At 44.3% G+C, this 22,885-nt stretch overlaps 1 long non-coding RNA gene across 1 annotated transcript in view; it reads right to left on the bottom strand.

The window, feature by feature from the left end:
• Positions 1 to 271: 271 nt before the first annotated feature.
• Positions 272 to 22,885, bottom strand: part of LOC137525771 (uncharacterized) — a 28,980-nt gene continuing 6,366 nt past the window's right edge. Inside the window, exons 2-3 of the long non-coding RNA XR_011023007.1 lie at positions 9,303 to 9,335; positions 272 to 307 (exon numbers count right to left, since the gene is read on the bottom strand). This is a non-coding gene — a long non-coding RNA (uncharacterized lncRNA). The remainder of the gene's footprint in view (positions 308 to 9,302; positions 9,336 to 22,885) is intronic.

Genomic DNA, 22,885 nt, shown 5'->3' with positions numbered 1-22,885 from the left:
CATGACGAGGGGGGCGCTGTTGTCCTAAAAAATGCGACGCATGGAGGCGATAGATCGCTGGGGGAGCCACCCGGGGAGGTGAGTTCTCTGTTCACACGGCACCTTCCATGCACCAAAGGGGGGCCTGCAGCGGACTCCCATCACCATAAAAGGCACATACTTTGAGACTGGAGACTGTCATTTTTATTTCCTATTATTTGGTCTGTCAAACATGCCACACCACGTAGAAAGTTATATGTAAAATACATTACCAGAACACAGGTCCTTGAAATCTGCAAGAAATCATCATTTTTTAATTATGCTGCACCTAAAAAAGAAGTTGGAGCCCTATAAAAGTTGTATAAAAAAAATCTCAATATGACCATAGATACAAATATCAAAATAGAGAATTCCACAGCACCACCCATTTGGGTGCTTGTCCACCTGGTTGCTACTATAAATACAATTATGACACCCCCAGCTACAGCTATAAACTACCACATCGCAAAACCATTGATTACAATTCAAAAGGAATAGTTCTCAATAAAAGAGTAATAATGTATGGGCTCGAGTCACAAAGCGGTGATAACCGAGTTAAAGACTTTAGGCGTGATAACCATTTTATCATGCCTAAACTCAGTTTAGGCATGATAAGTTTAGGCATGATAAGTTTAGGCATGATAAGTTTAGGCATGATAAGTTTAGATAAGTTTACATCGCGCGCAAAGTCCCGCACGCAAAGCAGTGCCATTACACTCTATGCAAAGTGCACCAGATTTTGCTAGCGCAAAACTTTTGATCAGCTGTGCACTGCGGTGCTAACCCAGTTGGTGCCAGGGACGGATCTAGACCAAGTTGCGCCTAGGGCAAGGTCAGGTTTTGGCGCCTAAACTGCCATTCCCCATACATATTTTGCCGCCTTTTTAAGAATTCAACAAACTGAGCCTGGGGCAAGAGACCGGCCTGCCCCCCCTAGATCCGTCCCTGGTTGGTGCTTAAACTTATCACGCCTAAAAACTTATCACACCTAAACTTATCATGCCTAAACTTATCACACCTAAACGTATCATGCCTAAACTGAGTTTAGGCGTGATAAAGGGCTTTTCACTAGCGTGCTAACTGTTAGCACCGCTTTGTGAATCAGGCCCTATGAGCGCTCATGAACTATCCAGACAAATCATGTTATTGAAATGCTCTTTGAATATATATTAATATTATATCCTAATATTAAATAAAATTACCTTTGGCGCATTAGTGTTATATAGTCAGGACTCAGGAAGGATGAAAAACTATTAATGTATCAGTGTAGCTGCTGTGAGTACAAGTTATCCCCCTATCGTTCATTATGGGCATTTTATCCAATGGTGATAATGACAAAAACAAGCGTGCAATAAACATGACAATCATTGAAGATCTTTTTCTAGATTGTGGTGTGTGCCATTAAACCCCTAGTATTTGCACTCTTATTCCAGTATACACCAGCGGTTCTGGATGCTTGCTTGGCTTAACAAGGGCGAAAAGGGATAATTTGCATATTTAGTGGTAGTGCATTGTGGGTAACCACAAATGTTAATTTATAACTGAATTATTGCAAATTTCCTTCTGTTTTAAAAAGGCAATTACTGTTGCAATCAGGAAGAGAAAAGAGAGGACATCCGGGCACCTTCCGTCTTTTGTTTTATTGCCAACAATTTTTTACATCCATTCGGGTAACATACCACAGGTGTGTTCAGCTAGTGGTCAATATGGTGGTGGTGAGTGGGAGGTGGGGGTGCCGGGCATCAGTTGGGGCTTGCGACGGCCGTTTCGCGTCTTGCTAGACGCTTGGTCACGCTGTGCTCCAGTAACTGGGGCAACCTGCAAGCTTCCGGTATATGCGGCGGTGAACCCCGCCTCTTCCGGAAGTCACATGTGCCCATACTTGGAAACCAATAGGAGAGAACGCTGGAAACCGGATGTCCGTCCCCGGGCGGAAAAAACTACATTTCCCATAAAGCAATACTGGTGGAGGGCTGGGAGCTGGCGGTATGTCTCCGCCTCTCGCAGGAACGCCAATGGCAGTAGGTCAAAAGACCGCTGCCTCCATCTCGTAGGTATTTAACCCTATTATTCCGTCCTGCATAAATTTTGGCAGGATCTGCAAAAAAATGGGTACGCATTTCACCAATGTCCACTCATGGGGATAAAACATCCGGACCAGTACTTCTCTCTGTATTATGTGTTAAGTGACAGTGAAAAAGACTGTGTAGTTAAAAGCACACACGCTAAAAACACACAAGACCTGGGAGGATGTTTAAGACCTAGCTGCAGCCAAACCAGCAAATTTAGCTACAGCGCACCCCTACTAAACTTTGTATATTTATCACTGGAAGAATATCAGGGCAGCTAAATTCTTGTTTCATGAGGCTAAACAGAGGATGGGGAGGGGGGGGAAAAACGAAGAAGAAGAAAGGGGGAAAGAAAGGAAGGGGGCTTTACACGTTGCCCCTCTAGGGATCCCCAATTCCCACACACCAATACCTGCATATTTATGCTGACCATATATAAAAAAATCATAAAAGACATGTATCACAGATATCAAAGATGGCCGTATGGCCAAATAGACATGAAAATACAATTTAGGGATCGAGCATACAGGCCAATTCTATTTTGTCATTCAGACCTGCTGGTCCCATGGCATCAGTACGTAGGATTATACATGTCTCCCTTCTGAGGAGCATCTTCTCCCTATCCCCCCCTCTTCTGGGGGCTTCAACCTTTTCCAGAATAGCAAATTTCAGACCATGGCTCATCCCTCCATGTGACTCTTTCATGTGGGACACCAATCTGGTACAACTCTTCCCAGCCTTAATAACACTCATGTGTTCACCAATACGTCTTTTCACTGGTCTGGTGGTTTGTCCTATATAATACCTTCTACAGGGACAAAACAACACATAGACCACGTGATCAGTCTGGCAGGTGTATAACCCTTTAATTCGAAACTCAACTCCTCCTACCACAACAACCTTCTGCGTAAGCATTTTGGGGCACCATTTACAATATCCACATCTAAAGTTACCTTTAGTGGCATAATGGTTTAGCCAATTTGATTGTCTAGGCGATACAAACTCGCTTTTGGTCAGAAACGTGCCCAAAGTGGGGGCTCTTCTAAACGCCACTCTGGGGGGTCCTTTTAACTTTCCTGTCAGCTCTGGGTCCTGCTGGACCATACTCCAATGTTTAAAGATACTCTCTCTGATTCTATTAGCCATTGGGTTGTAATCGAAAGTAAAGACCATTCTATTCTCTCTTTCCCTTCGTATGTTTCTGCCTTTCAGCAATGTTGCTCTATCTTTTTCAGCGGCCTGTCCTCTGGCCTTTATCAACAGTTGTGGATCATAGCCCCTCTTGACAAATCTGGCAGTCAATTCTGACGCCTGCTTATCGAAAGTCGTACGCAACTGATTGTTCCTTCTGAGGCGTAGAAATTGGCCATATGGGATCGCATCCACCACATGTTTAGGATGGAAACTTTTTGCATGAAGGACAGAATTGGTTGCGGTCGGCTTGCGAAATCCCTCACTAATCAACTGGCCATCCACTACCCTGAGTCTCAAATCGAGAAACACCACCTCCTCCCCTACCATTTCAGAAGTAAATTGCATGTTGATTTGATTAATATTTAAATAATCGACAAAGTGTCCGAATTCTACTTCAGTACCAGACCACACCACCAGGACGTCGTCCACGTACCTGGACCACCGTCTGATGTGCCTCCGGAATGGGTTAGAGTCCGAGTGCACAGCAGACTCCTCCCACGCCCCCAAAAAGAGGTTAGCAAAGGAGCACGCCACTGGGGTCCCCATAGCTGTCCCCGCGACCTGCTGGTACCAACGGCCATCAAACATGAAAGCGTTGTGCGTTAGCACAAAGTATAAGCACTCGCAAATAAATTCAATAAATTTTTCATCCTTATTGGTCCGTTCTAAGAACTTCCTGACGTAACCAAGTAACGACGTAACCCCTGCTTGCTGGGGTGCCCTCGTATCTGAGGGACACCTTGGAGGTTCTGCAGATGGTAGAGCGCGCCACTTGGGTCCCGGGAGACAGACTGGCCACCATTGATGTGGTCAGTCTGTACAGCAGGATTCCCCAAGACCTGGGGGTACAGGCCGTCAGGAAGTTCTTAGAACGGACCAATAAGGATGAAAAATTTATTGAATTTATTTGCGAGTGCTTATACTTTGTGCTAACGCACAACGCTTTCATGTTTGATGGCCGTTGGTACCAGCAGGTCGCGGGGACAGCTATGGGGACCCCAGTGGCGTGCTCCTTTGCTAACCTCTTTTTGGGGGCGTGGGAGGAGTCTGCTGTGCACTCGGACTCTAACCCGTTCCGGAGGCACATCAGATGGTGGTCCAGGTACGTGGACGACGTCCTGGTGGTGTGGTCTGGTACTGAAGTAGAATTCGGACACTTTGTCGATTATTTAAATATTAATCAAATCAACATGCAATTTACTTCTGAAATGGTAGGGGAGGAGGTGGTGTTTCTCGATTTGAGACTCAGGGTAGTGGATGGCCAGTTGATTAGTGAGGGATTTCGCAAGCCGACCGCAACCAATTCTGTCCTTCATGCAAAAAGTTTCCATCCTAAACATGTGGTGGATGCGATCCCATATGGCCAATTTCTACGCCTCAGAAGGAACAATCAGTTGCGTACGACTTTCGATAAGCAGGCGTCAGAATTGAATGCCAGATTTGTCAAGAGGGGCTATGATCCACAACTGTCGATAAAGGCCAGAGGACAGGCCGCTGAAAAAGATAGAGCAACATTGCTGAAAGGCAGAAACATACGAAGGGAAAGAGAGAATAGAATGGTCTTTACTTTCGATTACAACCCAATGGCTAATAGAATCAGAGAGAGTATCTTTAAACATTGGAGTATGGTCCAGCAGGACCCAGAGCTGACAGGAAAGTTAAAAGGACCCCCCAGAGTGGCGTTTAGAAGAGCCCCCACTTTGGGCACGTTTCTGACCAAAAGCGAGTTTGTATCGCCTAGACAATCAAATTGGCTAAACCATTATGCCACTAAAGGTAACTTTAGATGTGGATATTGTAAATGGTGCCCCAAAATGCTTACGCAGAAGGTTGTTGTGGTAGGAGGAGTTGAGTTTCGAATTAAAGGGTTATACACCTGCCAGACTGATCACGTGGTCTATGTGTTGTTTTGTCCCTGTAGAAGGTATTATATAGGACAAACCACCAGACCAGTGAAAAGACGTATTGGTGAACACATGAGTGTTATTAAGGCTGGGAAGAGTTGTACCAGATTGGTGTCCCACATGAAAGAGTCACATGGAGGGATGAGCCATGGTCTGAAATTTGCTATTCTGGAAAAGGTTGAAGCCCCCAGAAGGAGGGGGGGATAGGGAGAAGATGCTCCTCAGAAGGGAGACATGTATAATCCTACGTACTGATGCCATGGGACCAGCAGGTCTGAATGACAAAATAGAATTGGCCTGTATGCTCGATCCCTAAATTGTATTTTCATGTCTATTTGGCCATACGGCCATCTTTGATATCTGTGATACATGTCTTTTATGATTTTTTTATATATGGTCAGCATAAATATGCAGGTATTGGTGTGTGGGAATTGGGGATCCCTAGAGGGGCAACGTGTAAAGCCCCCTTCCTTTATTTCCCCCTTTCTTCTTCTTCGTTTCCCCCCCCCCTCCCCATCCTCTGTTTAGCCTCATGAAACAAGAATTTAGCTGCCCTGATATTCTTCCAGTGATAAATATACAAAGTTTAGTAGGGGTGCGCTGTAGCTAAATTTGCTGGTTTGGCTGCAGCTAGGTCTTAAACATCTTCCCAGGTCTTGTGTGTTTTTAGCGTGTGTGCTTTTAACTACACAGTCTTTTTCACTGTCACTTAACACATAATACAGAGAGAAGTACTGGTCCGGATGTTTTATCCCCATGAGTGGACATTGGTGAAATGCGTACCCATTTTTTTGCAGATCCTGCCAAAATTTATGCAGGACGGAATAATAGGGTTAAATACCTACGAGATGGAGGCAGCGGTCTTTTGACCTACTGCCATTGGCGTTCCTGCGAGAGGCGGAGACATACCGCCAGCTCCCAGCCCTCCACCAGTATTGCTTTATGGGAAATGTAGTTTTTTCCGCCCGGGGACGGACATCCGGTTTCCAGCGTTCTCTCCTATTGGTTTCCAAGTATGGGCACATGTGACTTCCGGAAGAGGCGGGGTTCACCGCCGCATATACCGGAAGCTTGCAGGTTGCCCCAGTTACTGGAGCACAGCGTGACCAAGCGTCTAGCAAGACGCGAAACGGCCGTCGCAAGCCCCAACTGATGCCCGGCACCCCCACCTCCCACTCACCACCACCATATTGACCACTAGCTGAACACACCTGTGGTATGTTACCCGAATGGATGTAAAAAATTGTTGGCAATAAAACAAAAGACGGAAGGTGCCCGGATGTCCTCTCTTTTCTCTTCCTGATTGCAACAGTAACCGTTCCTTTCTTCAAGTTATCGATCCGATGTGCACACGTCTGAGCCCGCAAAACATCAGAGGGATACCGGAGGAAGGGTGAGAGAAACGTTTATTTGCCTGTCTTTTACCACACATTTTCTGCATGATAGGGAGTGCCACTCTAAACCCACTATATCTACATATGTAAATTAAAAAGGCAATTACACCAAGCTTTGCTTTTTTAGTAGGAGGGCTTTTTGGTCCCTTTTATCCCCTATACATTCCTAGTAGTTTGGGTCACCCTGAGCTGCTTGGTTACTCTGTTGTACTCGTCCAAGCCCTATTTCATACAGCCCTATCAATTCCTGCTATGTACTGATGAGGGCCAAAAGTCCGAAACAGGCTGTCTACATGTGGGTTTGATATGGCTGTGTAAAACTTAAAGCTATAGGCTTGCTATAAACCAGCGGTTCTGGATGCTTGCTTGGCTTAACAAGGGGGAAAAGTGATAATTTGCATATTTAGTGGTAGTGCATTGTGGGTAACCACAAATGCTCATTTATAACTGAATTATTGCAAATTTCCTTCTGTTTTAAGAAGGCAATTACACCAAGCTTTGCTTTTTTAGTAGGAGGGCTTTTTGGTCCCTTTTATCCCCCTATACATTCCTAGTAGTTTGGGTCACCCTGAGCTGCTTGGTTACTCTGTTGTACTCGTCCAAGCCCTATTTCATACAGCCTTATCAATCCCTGCCATGTACTGATGAGTGCCAAAAGTCCGAAACAGGCTGTCTACTTGTGGGTTTGATATGGCTGTGTAAAACTTAAAGCTATAGGCTTCCTTTACACCAGCGTTTCTGGATGCTTGCTTGGCTTAACAAGGGCGAAAAGGGATAATTTGCATATTTAGTGGTAGTGCATTGTGGGTAACCACAAATGTTCATTTATAACTGAATTATTGCAAATTTCCTTCTGTTTTAAGAAGGCAATTACACCAAGCTTTGCTTTTTTAGTAGGAGGGCTTTTTGGTCCCTTTTATCCCCCTATACATTCCTAGTAGTTTGGGTCACCCTGAGCTGCTTGGTTACTCTGTTGTACTTGTCCAAGCCCTATTTCATACAGCCTTATCAATCCCTGCCATGTACTGATGAGGGCCAAAAGTCCGAAACAGGCTGTCTACATGTGGGTTTGATATGGCTGTGTAAAACTTAAAGCTATAGGCTTGCTATACACCAGCGGTTCTGGATGCTTGCTTGGCTTAACAAGGGTGAAAAGGGATAATTTGCATATTTAGTGGTAGTGCATTGTGGGTAACCACAAATGTTCATTTATAACTGAATTATTGCAAATTTCCTTCTGTTTTAAGAAGGCAATTACACCAAGTTATTCCAGTATATTGTAGCATAAGCAGTTGCACAGCAATCATTCAGCATTCCTGTGCAAGTCTCCAGCGGCAACTCAACAGCAGAGAGATAATTGTGATAGGATGATGAATGCTTGTAACACTACTGATTTAACCAGCTGTTTGAATGTTCTAATTGGCTTTCGTGGAGTGGTGGTGGATTGGTGGCCCTGGTGGTGGATACTGTGAATATGAAATACTGAAAAAAATATGTCTTTGAGAATTAAGCCTAGGAAACTGCATGGGTGGTTCACAGGGCAGCTTAATTCACTGGAGCAAATGTTTCTATTCATCAGCTGCACTGTCACAGAGTGGCTCAGTGACACTAAGTACAGTGAGTAGAAAGATATTTGTATAACCACATAGCAGAGTGTGTACACATGTATGTACATGACATACACTTTATCATTTTCTGTCCATGTGTGCCTGTCTACGCTGGTGGTCATTTATGCGCTGCTTAAATCTCTATATTTGTAAATATTTACTTAGAGAACGCTAATGCGATCTACTATAATAAATAATAAAAGACAGAGTGGACTGCAAAAACGCTCATGTAAAACAGAACTAACAGAACTAACAGAAACCATACCAAGAGATAGATATACAGATACTAAATACACAACGCAATAATTTGGTGCGCAAGCTATTCCTCGACTTCTGAGCTTTTTGAATGAGTCTATTTTAAACAGATAGATCTGATAAGGATCTTGTGGTTTCATGGTTTATTTGATTAATTTAATTTTAAAGACTGACTTGCTCCAAGTGTAATATTTCTTGGCAGTAGCGTTAAAGCGTAATCCCACCTCCATGGAAAAAAATAAAGCAAGTCTTACTAGGGCACTGGGGGAACAATAGCCCCTGTGACCTCCGCGACTGCAGGGGTATAGGAGCCCACTCTCCCCCCCCCCCCCCTCCCGATGTACAGTGTAAAGCACAGTAGGGGACATTTTTCAAGAGTGTCTGAGACAAAATATTAGAAGATTTTTAGAAATCCGTGCAGAACTGTCTCAAACATCCTAAGAAATCACAAAACGATGCAGATTCCTTCTTAAACTGTTAGGAATAGGAGGAGTTAGGAAAGTCTCTCAGGCAGTGCAATGTGTGAGGGAAATTACTGTTGTTGAAGTAACCGACACATCTGCTGTCAGCAGGCTCTGAGTGAGGGGGGAGGAGCCCTTCACAAATCACATCTAGCCTGCACTATCTGTAGAACTGCTATGAAGCACTTCTTAATCTGCAGCAGTGTAGGGATAGATTTGCACTCTTCTTAACTGTAGTGCAGCTCTAGAAATCCACGCTAAACTGCTGCTATTAAGTAGGATTTGAGAAGTTTCTTACTATCATGCAGAACAGTTCCTCTGCTGGTTAGAACAGTTTTAGAAGAAAAAACTGTCGATAATGTTTTCATAAATTTGGCCCAAGGAGCGCTGTTATCTTTACCTGGTCCACGCTGCCTCTGGTCTCCTCTTCCTCCTGACAAGTTTTAGCAAGAAGAAAAGTGTTTTTCAATGGTAGCTCATTAGTATCACCATCCTTCAACATACTATTTTACTTGAGTGAATTATTGCAGCTTTTAAAGTGACAATACACATTTATACAACGGACAATGTACGGTCCCACTTCAGAAGTACTTTTAAAACCTTGTTCACTATGCAAACTGGTATTCTCCAAGGAATTCTGGGCAAGCTGACAAGTTCCCATCTATCATCATATATGGGAGCCCATTTATTAAGGGCTAAAATGAACATGCTACAGATGTGTTTCTCTTTATAAGTTATAATAACTTGCCTTATTTTTTCTGACAACTCAACCCTCGAGCCCTGAGTACGCTGGCTTCCATAGCGCAGCCCTGCCCCCTTGCAGAGACGTGCTGTAGCACTTTCTATCTCCGATACAGAGAGTGCCAAGGCACACATCTTCAAGGGGGCGGGACTACACACAGGAAGGCAGTGCACAAAGGGCTCAGGGGAGGAGTTGTTGGAAAAGTTTTTTTATTTTCATAAAAAGTAAACTATTATAAAAAAACTGATCTGTAACATTTTTATTTTAGACTGAATAAGCTCTAGCCTACACATTGTTTTAGGTACATCTGGTCAGCAGTCTCACCAACCCTTTGGTCCTACACCCACTCAACGCTGCTATTATACCAGAGGGAGTGTGGAGTGAACCTTTAGCAATTGTTTATAAAATCTTGCTGGCTGCCCACCAAACTGGAAAGTATCCATCACATGTGCAGCATTATATTTAATGAAAAAGAGAGTTAAAAGGAATATTAAGTGAAAATAATCTTATGAGATAATGAATTGTATGTACAGTACAGCTAATAAATAGAACATTAGTAGCAAAGGTATGAGTCTCATATTGTTTCCAGTACAGGAAGAGTTATGAAACGTCATTTGTTATCTATGCAAAAGAGCTTCTCTGAGCTTACTGACTGAACTTGGGTTGGCTACAGTGCTGTTTGTAAATTGCATACATGACAGAATGATGCAATGTTATAAAAAAAAAAAAAGCTATATATCGTATATACTCGAGTATAAGCCGAGTTTTTGGGACCCAAAAAGTGGTCCCAAAGTGGGGGTCTCGGCTTATACTCGAGAGAGTATAGGTGGCCAGGCATACCTTGGAGAAAAGCATGAATGATATGTGCTCTTCTAGTTCTCCACTATCGTGTAATCCAAACCTACCAGAATTTATGTCTATTGATGATGCTGAGCTCTAGGTCCAGAAGGGGATAAAATACATCCATTAGCTATATCATAATGGTATATTCAAAACTTGGTCTCATCTTGCTGCTGAATTTTGTCTTCCCAGGCACTCTCAATTTAGGTATTTCCAGATTAGGCATGCTGCTATTTCCCAGTTTAAAGAGAGTCTGAAGCGAGAATGAATCTCGCTTCAGACCTCATAGATAGCAATGGCATGTGTGCCCCTGCTAAACCGCCGCTATCGCGCCGCTAAACCGGGGTCCCTTACCTCACAAATCCCCTCCGTGCAGCGGGGGATCTCTTCTGCATAGAGGCAGGGCTAACCGCCGCTGCCCTGCCTCACGCGCGTCTGTCAGCGCGTATCTCCGCCTCTCCCCCGCCCCTCTCAGTCTTCCTTCGCTGAGAGGGGCGGGGGAGAGGCGGCGATGCGCCGCTGATAGACGGCGCTTAGAGGCAGGGCTGCAGCCGTTAGCCCAAGTTGGTCGTTGATTTTGCAGGGGGGGGGGGGGTAAGGGACCCCCGTTTAGCCGCGGGATAGCGGCGTTTTAGCAGGGGCACACATGCCCCTGCTGAATATAAGCACTGAAGCGAGATTTATTCTCGCTTCAGTGTCTCTTTAAAACACATACTGTTAATCTATCACCTGGTATTGTGGAAAGTTGGCTCCTAGCTAAAGAAGATGATAAACCCATCTCTAAATTCTACTCTAACCTTACTCTGTATAAATACTTATACTGACTGAGCAGATCCAGAGCTTTATGGGAGGAATGGGAAGGGAGGGGGGGGGGGATTTCACAGAAAGAGTGGTATGATTTTGAAGAATCTTATATGAAGACGGTTATATGTTCACGAGATAAACTAATTCAAATTCGTTGGTTCCATCAAATATATATTACACCGGTCAAATTATCTAAATTCTCAAGTGGTATGAGTGATGTATGCTGGAGATGTGGACATAGCCCTGGCATTTATTGTCATATGACCTGGGATTGCACTGTGGTACAGGCTTTTTGGAATAAGTTAACCTACTTCATGCAAACAATCCTTGGTATCCCACTGATACCCTCATATAAGTCATACTTATTAGGATTATTAGAGGAGTGTTCCCTAAGTAAATACAAAAACATTTTGGTTAGACTTCTACTTTTCCTTTAGCGGGTGCACGGAGAGTCAAGGTAGAGACAGTCATTACGGATGCACCACTGCTGACTGTCTTAAACACTCTGTATACTCCACTTAATATATACGCGCTCTCTTTCACTGAGATATGTATATTTGAGTTACTTATCTATATGTCACTGGAGGGAACCGTGGAGAGATACCAGGCCTGCAAGGAGGTCAGACTGTGGAATACCAGGAAGCTTCTTGCTGCACTGTATTATGGCCCATACTCACGGGCTACAATTGTCGCCCGTGAGTATGAGGCGCAACAGGGGCGCGCACCCTGAACCGTCGCTGCTGTCGCCAGGCGATTGGCGCGGTCAATCGCCCGGCGACAGTTGCCGCCGCAACTTCGCCGCAACTGTCGCTAGTCCGCGTGCGTATGCGGACTAGCGACAGCAACATAATAGGAAATTCACGGTGCTTCCGGCGAGGGGGAGGAACGTCGGCGACAGCTTCCGTCGCTTCAGTAATCCCTCTTCCGTGTGTGCACGCGGAGGGACCTGGCGACGAGCTGTCGCCGAACCTGTCGCGCACATGCTCTCGTGTGCTGGCGACAGGACAAAAAGTAGCCCGTGAGTATGGGCCATTAGGCTTACAATTGAGATGTAAATATTGCTTACACGCTTGTAGCTGGGGTTTACTTGACTTCCACCACCCATTGAGCGGTCCAAAGATACTGCTGCTTACTGCACTGGAAATCAGTTTGTGTCCTTTACAAATGTAAAGAAGGAACTCTCTGTGAGAAGTGCAAGTACAAAGAGGTATAGGAAAAAGCCTAGGCACAAGTCAGCAGTAAACCAGGAGCCTACATATATTCAGCAGTTACAATAGAGGAGTGCAACATATGGTTCCAAACAACCAGTTTTTCTTCGAAATCCTATATGAAGGAAAAGTGAACATATAACATATATGCAAAATGTCTTAAACTACACTGAGAGGACCCCTGTGACGGGATCAGTGAATAATGGCGCCCAGCGCCTATGCATAAAAATGGCGCCGCATTAAAAAGATACGCTTATCGCTATTTATCGTTAGTACTGCATAATAATGGCGCACAGGGAAAAAAGAAGAAAAACGGCACACACTAACGTTATTTATCAATAGTGGCACACACTAACGTTATTTATCAATAGTGGCACACACTAACGTTATTTATCAATAGCGCCCTACATAAGCCAAACTGCAGACGTTATTTAACTGCAAAACGGTGAATGGATTTAATGTAACACTGTCAAGGTTAGGGTTGGGCACCACTGGGGGGTCTTAGGGTTAGGCACCACCAGGGGGGTCTTAGGGTTAGGCACCACCAAGGAGGTGGTTAAGGTTAGGTACAGGGAGGGTTCTGTGTGAGAGTAGGGTTAGGTATAGTTACAGTACAATATACACCACCAGGGGGGTGGTTAGGGTTAGGCACCACCAGGGGGGTGGTTAGGGTTAGGCACCACCGGGGGGGTTTAGGGGTTAGGGATAGGTACAGAGAGGGTTCTGTGTGTTAACGCTAAATAACGATAAGGCTTTAACGCTAAATAACAATAAGGCTTTAACGTTAAATAGCGATAAGCGGCAAACGGATTAGCGGCAACAATGTGCGCTATTATTCACAGGCGCCATTTTCAGATGGATACCCCTGGGACTGCCTATAGTTTACATATGTATGTCCTCTATCAGTTATTGGATATATTCAGGAGGTGAGAGGGCGTGGCAATATAAGAGGGAGTCTTTGTATAGGTACATAGACTGAACTTTTTAAGATACAAGTTGTACAATGTGAAACACTGGCAGCAACACAATCCTAGCTAACGTACTTTGGTGTCCTTACTATTGCTCTTATTATTTAGCACCAATAGAATTATGATCATCTTTTGTTCCACGGTTTGAATTTCACACCAGCCAGGCTGTGCTGTATGGCAACCATGTAATCACACTGGACAAGGTTGGATTTATACTTTTCCCACTCCTTGACCAATTTGGTTTTTGCCTCCCTTTCATGCAGAGCAACTGCCCTTCCATTCTATGTGCAGTCCCTCTACCATGTGTGACAACCATGTATAGCAGCCCCTCGCTTTCATATACAATTCCCTTGGGCAGCAGCTTGCTTCTTCCATGTGTTGCTACCCATTTTCAGCCTCATCAGTCCTAACATAAAAGGCCACCTTGGGCAACAGACGCCAAATGCCTGGGCCTATGTAGCCTTTCCAGAATTATGGCCCTGGTAGGAGTTGATTGCAGAAATTCATTGGTATTGCTCCCACCACCAGCACAACTACACCACAATATATTTCTTGATGGATTACAGTATTTTTGCAAATGCTGTTATCTTCATCTCTCCAAAAACAGGAATAAACAATGTGCACAGAACCCACCACACAATCCAAAGCAATATGCTGTATGCTACTAGCATTGTTGCTAATAAACACTTCACAGCGTGAGAACTGAAGCACAGAATACAAAAACAACAACAATGGCTTTTTCAGACCGATAGGTACAAACTGTTCTGTAGAGAGACCTAATGGGTACATAACACTGACACATTTTCCGCATTATGATCCAGAGAAAACTGAACTATTAGCATTACACTCTGTCCCTCACAGTAATGCTGCTACCTCATACTAGAGCCAGTTTTGAGAGAGAAGTCAATGAACCTACCAGGTTTTTGCAAACATAGGAAGAAATGTAAGGTCTATCTTCACAGTGTTCCTAACCAAGTTCAAACTCAGAATTCCAGTGCTGCACAGCAAGAGTGCTAACCACTTAGCCACTGTGCTTCTCAGTGGAGTGAAGAGATGAGGGCTGCACGCTGGCATAGTGTTTAGCACTTATGCCTTGCAGCACTTGGTCCCTGTTTTGACTCCCAGCCAAGGCACTATCGCCACAAAGTTTGTTTGTTTTTTCCATGCCTGCTTGTGTTTTGTCCAGGCACACCAGTTTACTCCCACATCCCAAAAACATACACATAAGTTAAAGCGGATCCGAGATGAAAAACTAACTATAACAAGTAACTTGTCTATATATCTTATCTAAAGTTTAGATAGTTTACACAGTAAATATAGCTGCAAACAGCTTTAATAGAAAATGATTATTTCTTCCTGTGATACAATGACAGCAGCCATGTTGTTTGTAAACATTACACAGAGGCAGGCTTATCTGTATCTTGATCACTAAGCCTGTGAAAAAAACCTAATCCCCCCTCCTCCTCCCTCCTCCCCTCTGCCTCTGAAATCAATGGCTAGTAACACCTCCTCCTCCTCCTGCTCAGACTGAGCTCCCATGAGCCCTTGTTACTGTCAAGGCTCTCTGAAAACCTGTGGGCGTGGTTTATTTAGTTTATAGGGAATTAGAGTATTAAAACAAAAACAAAAAGTATTTGGCATGAGGAATGCCCCATAAACAATAGGAAAGGAACACAATTATGCAATGAGTAAAAGTTCACCTCGGATCCACATTAAGTGACAGTTAAGTGACAAGAATATATATACTCTTTCAACAGAGCATAAAATTGCGGCATACGCAGATGATCTTTTGTTTTATATCACTGATCCTCTTATATCAATACATAATCTGATGCAAGAATATTCAATATATGGCCAATTGGCTAACTTTAAAGTTAATTATAAGTGCGAAGCACTAGATGCGAGTTTAGATCCCACTGTGAAAGCTAACTTGGAGGATACCTTTCCATTTTGAAGTCTAGTTGGACATTGACATACTTAGGTACCAGGATCCCACTTAATATTTCAGAAATATTCCAGTTTACTTATGCTCCTTTGCTTTCTAGGGTAAAGGAGGACTTGCATAGATGGAATAAAGCAAAATTTTCCTGGTTCGGTAGAGTACATATAATTAAGATGAACCTTCTTCCTCGATTTCTTTACATTTTTCAAACCCTCCCTGTGGAGGTACCTGTCAGGAACCGGCCCGCGGCACGCCTGCGTATACGGTTCCCGACTGCGGGTTTGACCAGATTAAGCGGGGAACAGCCTTATTTAAGCTACAAACAAGGCTGGAACCCCTCAAACACTTCCCACTGCCACCACTAGCGTTGCTAGACACGTCCCCTCAGCTGTCGAGGGCTCAACACGCACTCTGCGTTTTCGTACTTGGGTCAGCTTTGCGCTTAGGCCGAATACGAGAACGCCACGCACCCATACACACAGTACAGTTGTACAGTAACACAGCACAATCAGACACTGACTTGTAATGCAAGTTACACTGTCGTGCAGCAAAACCCCTAACAGTCGTTCCGAACGATACTGTTAGACTTCCCACTCGGCTGTTGAGCGCAGAAGTGCCTCCTACACACAATGCAATTACAATCTCATACGGTAGTGTTGCTCAAGCATACAATTAGGCACGGACTTATACACAGCTACACTGCAGTCTCCTCTAGGCTATGAGTGTTAGTTTAGTACGGCAGAAGTCAAGCTTATTAAATAATAATTTAATGTTCCAGAAAAACATGGAACAATGCAGAACAGAATATATACAAAAGATTACAAAAAACAAAGTAAAAAAAAGGTACAAAATTAAGAGTTACAAAGATAACACACGGATATTTGCGTAAAAATAAAAATGGGGATTAAAACGTTACCAACTTGAAGGTTTCAACGTTGTCGGCAGGAGCATGCCGCTTGTTCGACCAGAAGTCGAGATCAACTCTAGCTATGCGCTATCTCCAAGAGAAGATCTTTAATTGGTATCTGCCTCCGCTTTTTATACTCTGAGCTACGCCAGGAGGCTGCAACTTCCTTGGGGAGGGGAGGAACTAGGTTTTAATTAAATCTCAGACATATTCCATTTCCCGGTAAAAGTCTATACATCAAAGATTGTGAAGTGAGGCTTTTAACTCCAGGTGAAAACTTGATTAAGGCTTTTTCCTGTCTCCGTTTTTAAAGTCTGCAGAGATTTCCAACCCCCTTCCAATAGATGTAATTTACAGGGTATGTTTGCACCTCCACTAATAATTTTATTTCCTCACAGTGAAATAGTGTTTCTTCACCACAAGTTGACATGTTTTAGACTTTTCCTGACTAGGCTTGCTTTGTGTATTGAGACAATGGGCCGTCTCCTGAGTTCAAAAAGCCAGGCAGATAATCCCATTAGCAGAAACTCAAAGCATTTCATATGGTCAAGACAACACCCACTTCCTTGCCCCAAGCAATCAAAGGCCACAGCTCCCTTCTAACAGACCTATATGGAACACAGGCAGAAAAATGAAAGAATATGTTCCTGTTATCCTTACATCATAAGCACCCCAATATATTCCTGACAGTACCCTGTTTGTATTTTATGGAACTTTGCAGATTAAAGGGAAGGTTCAGGGAGGGGAGTGCGCAGTACAGCCCGGAGGACGTCCGATGACGTCAGCGCACCCGCGTGGGACGCAGAAGTGCCGGGCCTTGGAGCGCAGAAGAGCCCGACCTGGCAGCCGGCCTGGCCAGGTCGGGTCGGCCACCGGAGACCACCGGGAGCCTGCGAAGCGGCGGCGAGGGCACCTCCTGCCTGCCACGGGCTGGAGGAAGCCCCAGGTAAGTGGAAATTGATTTTTATTTTTTCACTCCCCTCCCTGAACCTTCCCTTTAAAGTATAAATTTACTACACTTTCAAAGGATATGGGAGGTATGGCGGTCCCAAATCTACAGCTTTACCATGCAGCCGCTTCACTTATAAGAATTGTTGATTGGCACCGCCATGCCCCACTGAAACAGTGGGTGGGGATGGAGCAGGATATGGTAAGCCTTCATATATGACACTACCCCTGGGTTAACCTCGTGAGGACCCTGGGCTTAAACCCCCCAAAAGACCAGGCCATTTTTTACAAAATGGGCCACAGCAGCTTTAAGGCCAAGCTGCAGGACCGCACAACACAGCACACAAGTGGTCGCCCCCCCACCTTTTCTCCCCACCAACAGAGCTCTCTGTTGGTGGGGTCTGATGCCCCCCCCCCCCCACTGTACAATGTAATTAGACGGCGGTCTCGGGAGACTATATGTCTCCCGAGCGGCGATACTGAAGGCAGAACTCTGCCCACCAACAGGAGATGCTCCTGCACTGCGAGCCCCAAGGACTTTACGCCAATTGGCGTTAGGTGGCCCTGGGGCTGCCGCCGAGGTCACGCCCATCGGCGTGACGCAGTCGGCAAGCAGTTAAATGTACCCTGATGGTTTTGCGATCCAAACATCCCCTGGTAGGAAATAACTTAACTATTTTTTCAAAATATCGTAAAATGGTGGTGCTATCTCCTTGGCCCTCCTCTCTACTCCCCCTCTTAGATAATCCATTCCCCTTAGGGACACATGAATTGGCATATAGGGAGTGGAGAAGGGTAGGACCTTTAAGAGCATGCCATCTTATACAGAATTCTATGTGGATCTCTCTTGCAGATATCCAGGCAAGGATGGGATCATCTCCCTTGGACATATGGTCCCTCTCTCAATTTAAGCACTTTTTCAGGAGAAGAGTCAGGGGAAGAGATCTGATTTGGGCCATAAAACAACCCCATTTGAGACACTCTGCATTGGAGAAGGCTTTGTAACAGGGGGAATCTCACAAATATATAATCTTTTGGTAAACGAAAGAGATTCTGCGGACACACTTCGCACTAGGTTTCCTATTAAGTATAACTTTAGAAGTAGCCAGGGGTTCAACTGATGAGCCTTCAGTCCTAATGTTTATATATTGTATTTAATTGTTATTTTGGGCACAAAAATACCTATGTAATTCCTAAATCATGTATTGTATCTATTTAACCACTTGAGGACCACAGTGGTAAACCCCCCTAAAGACCAGGCTGTATTCTTCATAATTGGCCACTGCAGCTTTAAGGCCAAGCTGCAGGGCCGCACAGAACAGCACACGAGTGATTCCCCTTCCTTCTTTTCTCCCCACCAACAGAGCTCTGGGTTGGTGGGGTCAGATCGCCCCCCTTGTGTTTATTTATTTTTTTATAAATATTTTTGTTCATATTTTGGTGATTTTTTTTTACAGTTTTTTTTTTTTTTTTTAGAAATTCCCTCCCTCCCCCAACTGGCCAATCACGCGATCGGCTGTCATAGGCTTCTGCCTGTGAGAGCCGATCGCTCTCTTGTCTCCCAGGGGGACAGCTGTGTCACACGGCTGTCCCCAGTGCAGCACTGCGCTATGTAAATAGACGGCGGTCACGCCGTCTAACAGTCTCCCGAGTGGCAATAGCTGCTCGGAGACTGAAGAGAGGGCAGAGCTCCACCCCCGAGAAGGAGATGCGCGCGCACCTTGCGATCGTTCTCCTTCAGTAGCTGGCTCCAGCACCTGACGCCAATTGGCATTGGGCGGTCCTGGGGCTGCTGCCACAGCCACGCTCATCGGCGTGGAGCGGTCATCAGGTAGTTAATAGGATGGAGAAGCTAAGGCTGTGGACGTTTATTTGTATTGATTGCATTTGATACATTACTATTTTTTAATGTTTTGTGAAATACTGTATACTTCTTTGTACGATTTAAAGCGGAATATAACCCTGCATTTCAACTTTGCTCTAAAACATTATTTACTGCATGTTATATGCAAAAAGCATTTTTTTTTTACTAGACCAGCATTGGAAGGGTTAAACACAGAGGTTTAACCACTTTACCCCCGCGCGTACGGATTTCTCCGCCCCTTTTTCCATCCTTTCACCCCCAGGGACGGAGAAATCCGTACTCTGCGCACTCCCGCTCGTAAACACGCCGCCCGCCGCTAGTAAACACGCCGCCGCCCGCTCGCCCAGAGATCAACGAACGGGAAAATCCATTCCCGTTCGTTGATCTAAGCCCCGCAATGATCTGCTGCCGCTCGGCTGAGCAGCGCGATCATTGTGAAAAAATAACAAAGTCCCAGCCTCTTTCTACTTCCTGCAAGCGTCCGGAAGGACGCTTGCAGGTCGCATGAAACAAATTGGTAATGTTGCCATCTTGTGGCCAAATAGTAAAACTACACCCTAACCATTTTTTACACACAAATAAACTCGTTTTACACAAAAAATTAACTCCTTACCTCCCACACTCCCCAATTTTTTTTTTTGTAATTAAAAAAAAATAAAAAATTTACAATTTAAAAAAAATACATAAATAGTTACCTTAGGGACTGAACTTTTTAAATATTTATGTCAAGAGGGTATAACACTGTTACTGTATAAACTATGGGCTTGTAATTAGGGATGGACGCAAAACTGAAAAAAATGCACCTTTATTTCCAACTAAAATATTGGTGGCAAACATTGTGATAGGGACATAATTTAAACGGTTTTATAACCGGGATAAATAGGCATATACATTTAATGGGTTTTAATTACAGTAGCATGCATTATTTAAAAACTATAAAGGCTGAAAACTGAAAAATAATAAATTTTTTCCCACATTTTTTCCTATTTTCCCATTAAAACACATTTAGAATAAAATTATTCTTGGCATAATGTCCCACCTAAAGAAAGCCTAATTGGTGGCGAAAAAAACAAGATATAGTTCATTTCATTGCGATAAGTAATGATAAAATTATAGACGAATGAATGGAAGAAGCGCTGAAAGGTGAAAATTGCTCTGGTGGTCAGGGGGTAAAACCCCTCAGTTGGGAAGTGGTTAAAGTTCCATGGAGAAATATGCAGAAGTTCAGATTGTTACATTCTATTTAGTTGAATGCATCTATTGATAAATGTTACACACTCTTTGGCTGTCCTCCAGCTCCTTCTCAGTCAGAGAGAGTGAGTCACATACCACACTTAGATACATTTATGTAAACAAAATGTATCTATGTCAGCTTCAGATGCGTCTGCAGAAATCTCCAGGAACTTTAAAGCCCAGTGTAACCCTTCCAATGCTGGTCTAGTAAAAAAAAAAATGCTGGTTGCATATAATATACTGTAAATAATGTTTTAGAGCAAAGTTGAAATGCAGGGTTATATTCCGCTTTAAATTGGTGAAAATAAAGAATCTCTAATGCTTGCTTCTCAACTGACAAAAAAAAAAGAATATATATATACTCTGTACAGCGCTGTGGATCGTTCAGAAACAGCCTTTTCAGTCTGCCGACAGCGCGTACACACGTGCTACTGTCGGTTGAATGTCCGCCCAGCGGGAGGGTCTGACAGACCCGTCGTTGGCGGAAGTAGTGCATGTGTACGCACCTTAAACCTGACTTGAAGCAAGGCAGAAAGATTTGGATTACGCTAGAGAGAGTGCAGGTTCTGCCCTTACTATTGCATAGGACAGTCTACCAGCTTGTGGGTCAAGAACTGTCAGATCTTAACCTTAGTCTTCTGCTAAAAAAAATATTATGACACATTAAAGTGTACCTGAGATCAATGGGCAAAAGGATCATTACTTTCCTGGGACGTCTTCCAACCCCCTCCTGTCCATCTGCTCCCTTGCTGTCCACCCGGTCCCTTTCATTGTGCCGCCAATGGGTGTCAGCCCCATCCTGCTCAGTAGCAGACTACTGCGCATGCACAGTCCAAGCTGCCCACACCACCTAATTGTCCTCCCATGGCAAGGATCGTTCTGCACATGTGCTGTAACTGCGCTTGGGTAAAACATTTCTGGCCATAGGAGTGCCATGGATGAGGCGCATGTCCTGGAACAGCACATGCGCAGTGGCCCGCAACTCAGCTGCATTGCAGACTTTACAGCAGCACAATGAACGGGACCGGTATAACTGCGAGGGAGCAGATGGAGGAAGCCCCAGGTGAGTAAACATACTTTACTCAGGTTTACTTTAAAGCATACTAAAAAAGAGAACCCTTGTGAGCCTGACTATTCTCCTGCATCAGCTCCTGCCAAAAGAGCAAGCCCAAGCCTTGTTACTTGATTTATTGCTGGTAAAAGCACAATTCTTATAGTCCACAATCTACTGTGAAAATATGCCAAACATTACCATGCATTATCATGTTTGTAGCATGTTAACATGTTACCATGAAATACCATGAAATACAGTTATCAATGCTCCCATCTTGCAGAGGGTTTGTTGGATGAGGCTGAAAGAAATACATGTAAAGGCCCATACACACGTCAGATTTTTGCGAACGACGGGTCGTTTGAACGTCCCGTCGTTCATTCGTCCGCACGCCAAATCGGGCGTGTGTACAGACTGTCGTTCGGGTGATAAGACTGCTCTTGAGCGATCCGCCCGGCGGATCGCTCAAGACCAGTCTTATCACCCGAACGACAGCCTGTACACACGCCCGATTTCGCGTGCGGACGACTGAACGATAGGACGGTCAAACGACCCGTCGTTCGCAAAAATCCGACGTGTGTATGGGCCTTTAGACTCATGTTAGACGAAGTGGGAAGAAGATTATTTATGAGAATACCTGAGAAACAATGTTCTACCTCCAGAACCGTTCCCAGAGTGATATGGCTGATTCTTCACCAGCAAGGACAGATGTATTCCATGTCAATCTGATCAGTTTATTAATGCAAGTATAGAGATCTGCATGGCAAGGTAACCACGATGCCAAACCCTGACTGCTATATTTAAATTTTCCCTCTGACTACTGTTCCACCAGAAATCTTTACTCATTTTCTTCAGGATTCCGGGGTGTGGCAGAGCTAAGCATGTTGTTGGTCTCCCTTTCCAAAAATGGGCACATTCCTCCACTTTTATACACTGGACTTTATTGTATAAGCTTGGATGCTGTTTAGTTTCTGTTGTAGAGCCAAGCCAGTCGAGTGAGCTGTTTATTACAGGTCTTATTAACTCAGGATAGAATGTCTTCTGTATTTTATAATGTTGAAACCAATAACTACAGCAGCTGTAGTTGCCATAGCATTTTTGGGGAATGTCTTCCTCCTAATGTGGAGAGAAGGGAGAATTCCTGGTGCTTTAATAAGCTTTACAGGAAAATTGCTGGGATGGGAGAATGAAGAGATGGAGCCCCCCTGAACACTTTTCTAATATATTAACCCCCTATCATGATGCAAGCTGTCGTCTCCAGAGAACATTCTATTTAGTATTAGGGAGTATAATGTAGAGTTATCTCTCTTTTCTAGTGGTAGACTAGTTGCGCTGGGATCACCATAACATCCAAAGCAGCTGCTTTGGGGCCTGTAGTCATTAGGGGCCTGGAATTAGTGGTCAGAACTCAGAAGTAAGGAGGGTCCTCCTGGACGCCCATAAGTCCCCTGAAGTGAAGAGTAGCAAGCGGAGGGG

This window comes from Hyperolius riggenbachi, chromosome 7 (genome assembly GCF_040937935.1).
Source record: "Hyperolius riggenbachi isolate aHypRig1 chromosome 7, aHypRig1.pri, whole genome shotgun sequence".
NCBI classification, from domain to species: domain Eukaryota; kingdom Metazoa; phylum Chordata; class Amphibia; order Anura; family Hyperoliidae; genus Hyperolius; species Hyperolius riggenbachi.
The sequence above is the reverse complement of the archived record's forward strand: the minus strand, read 5'-3'. Positions and strand labels throughout refer to the sequence as shown.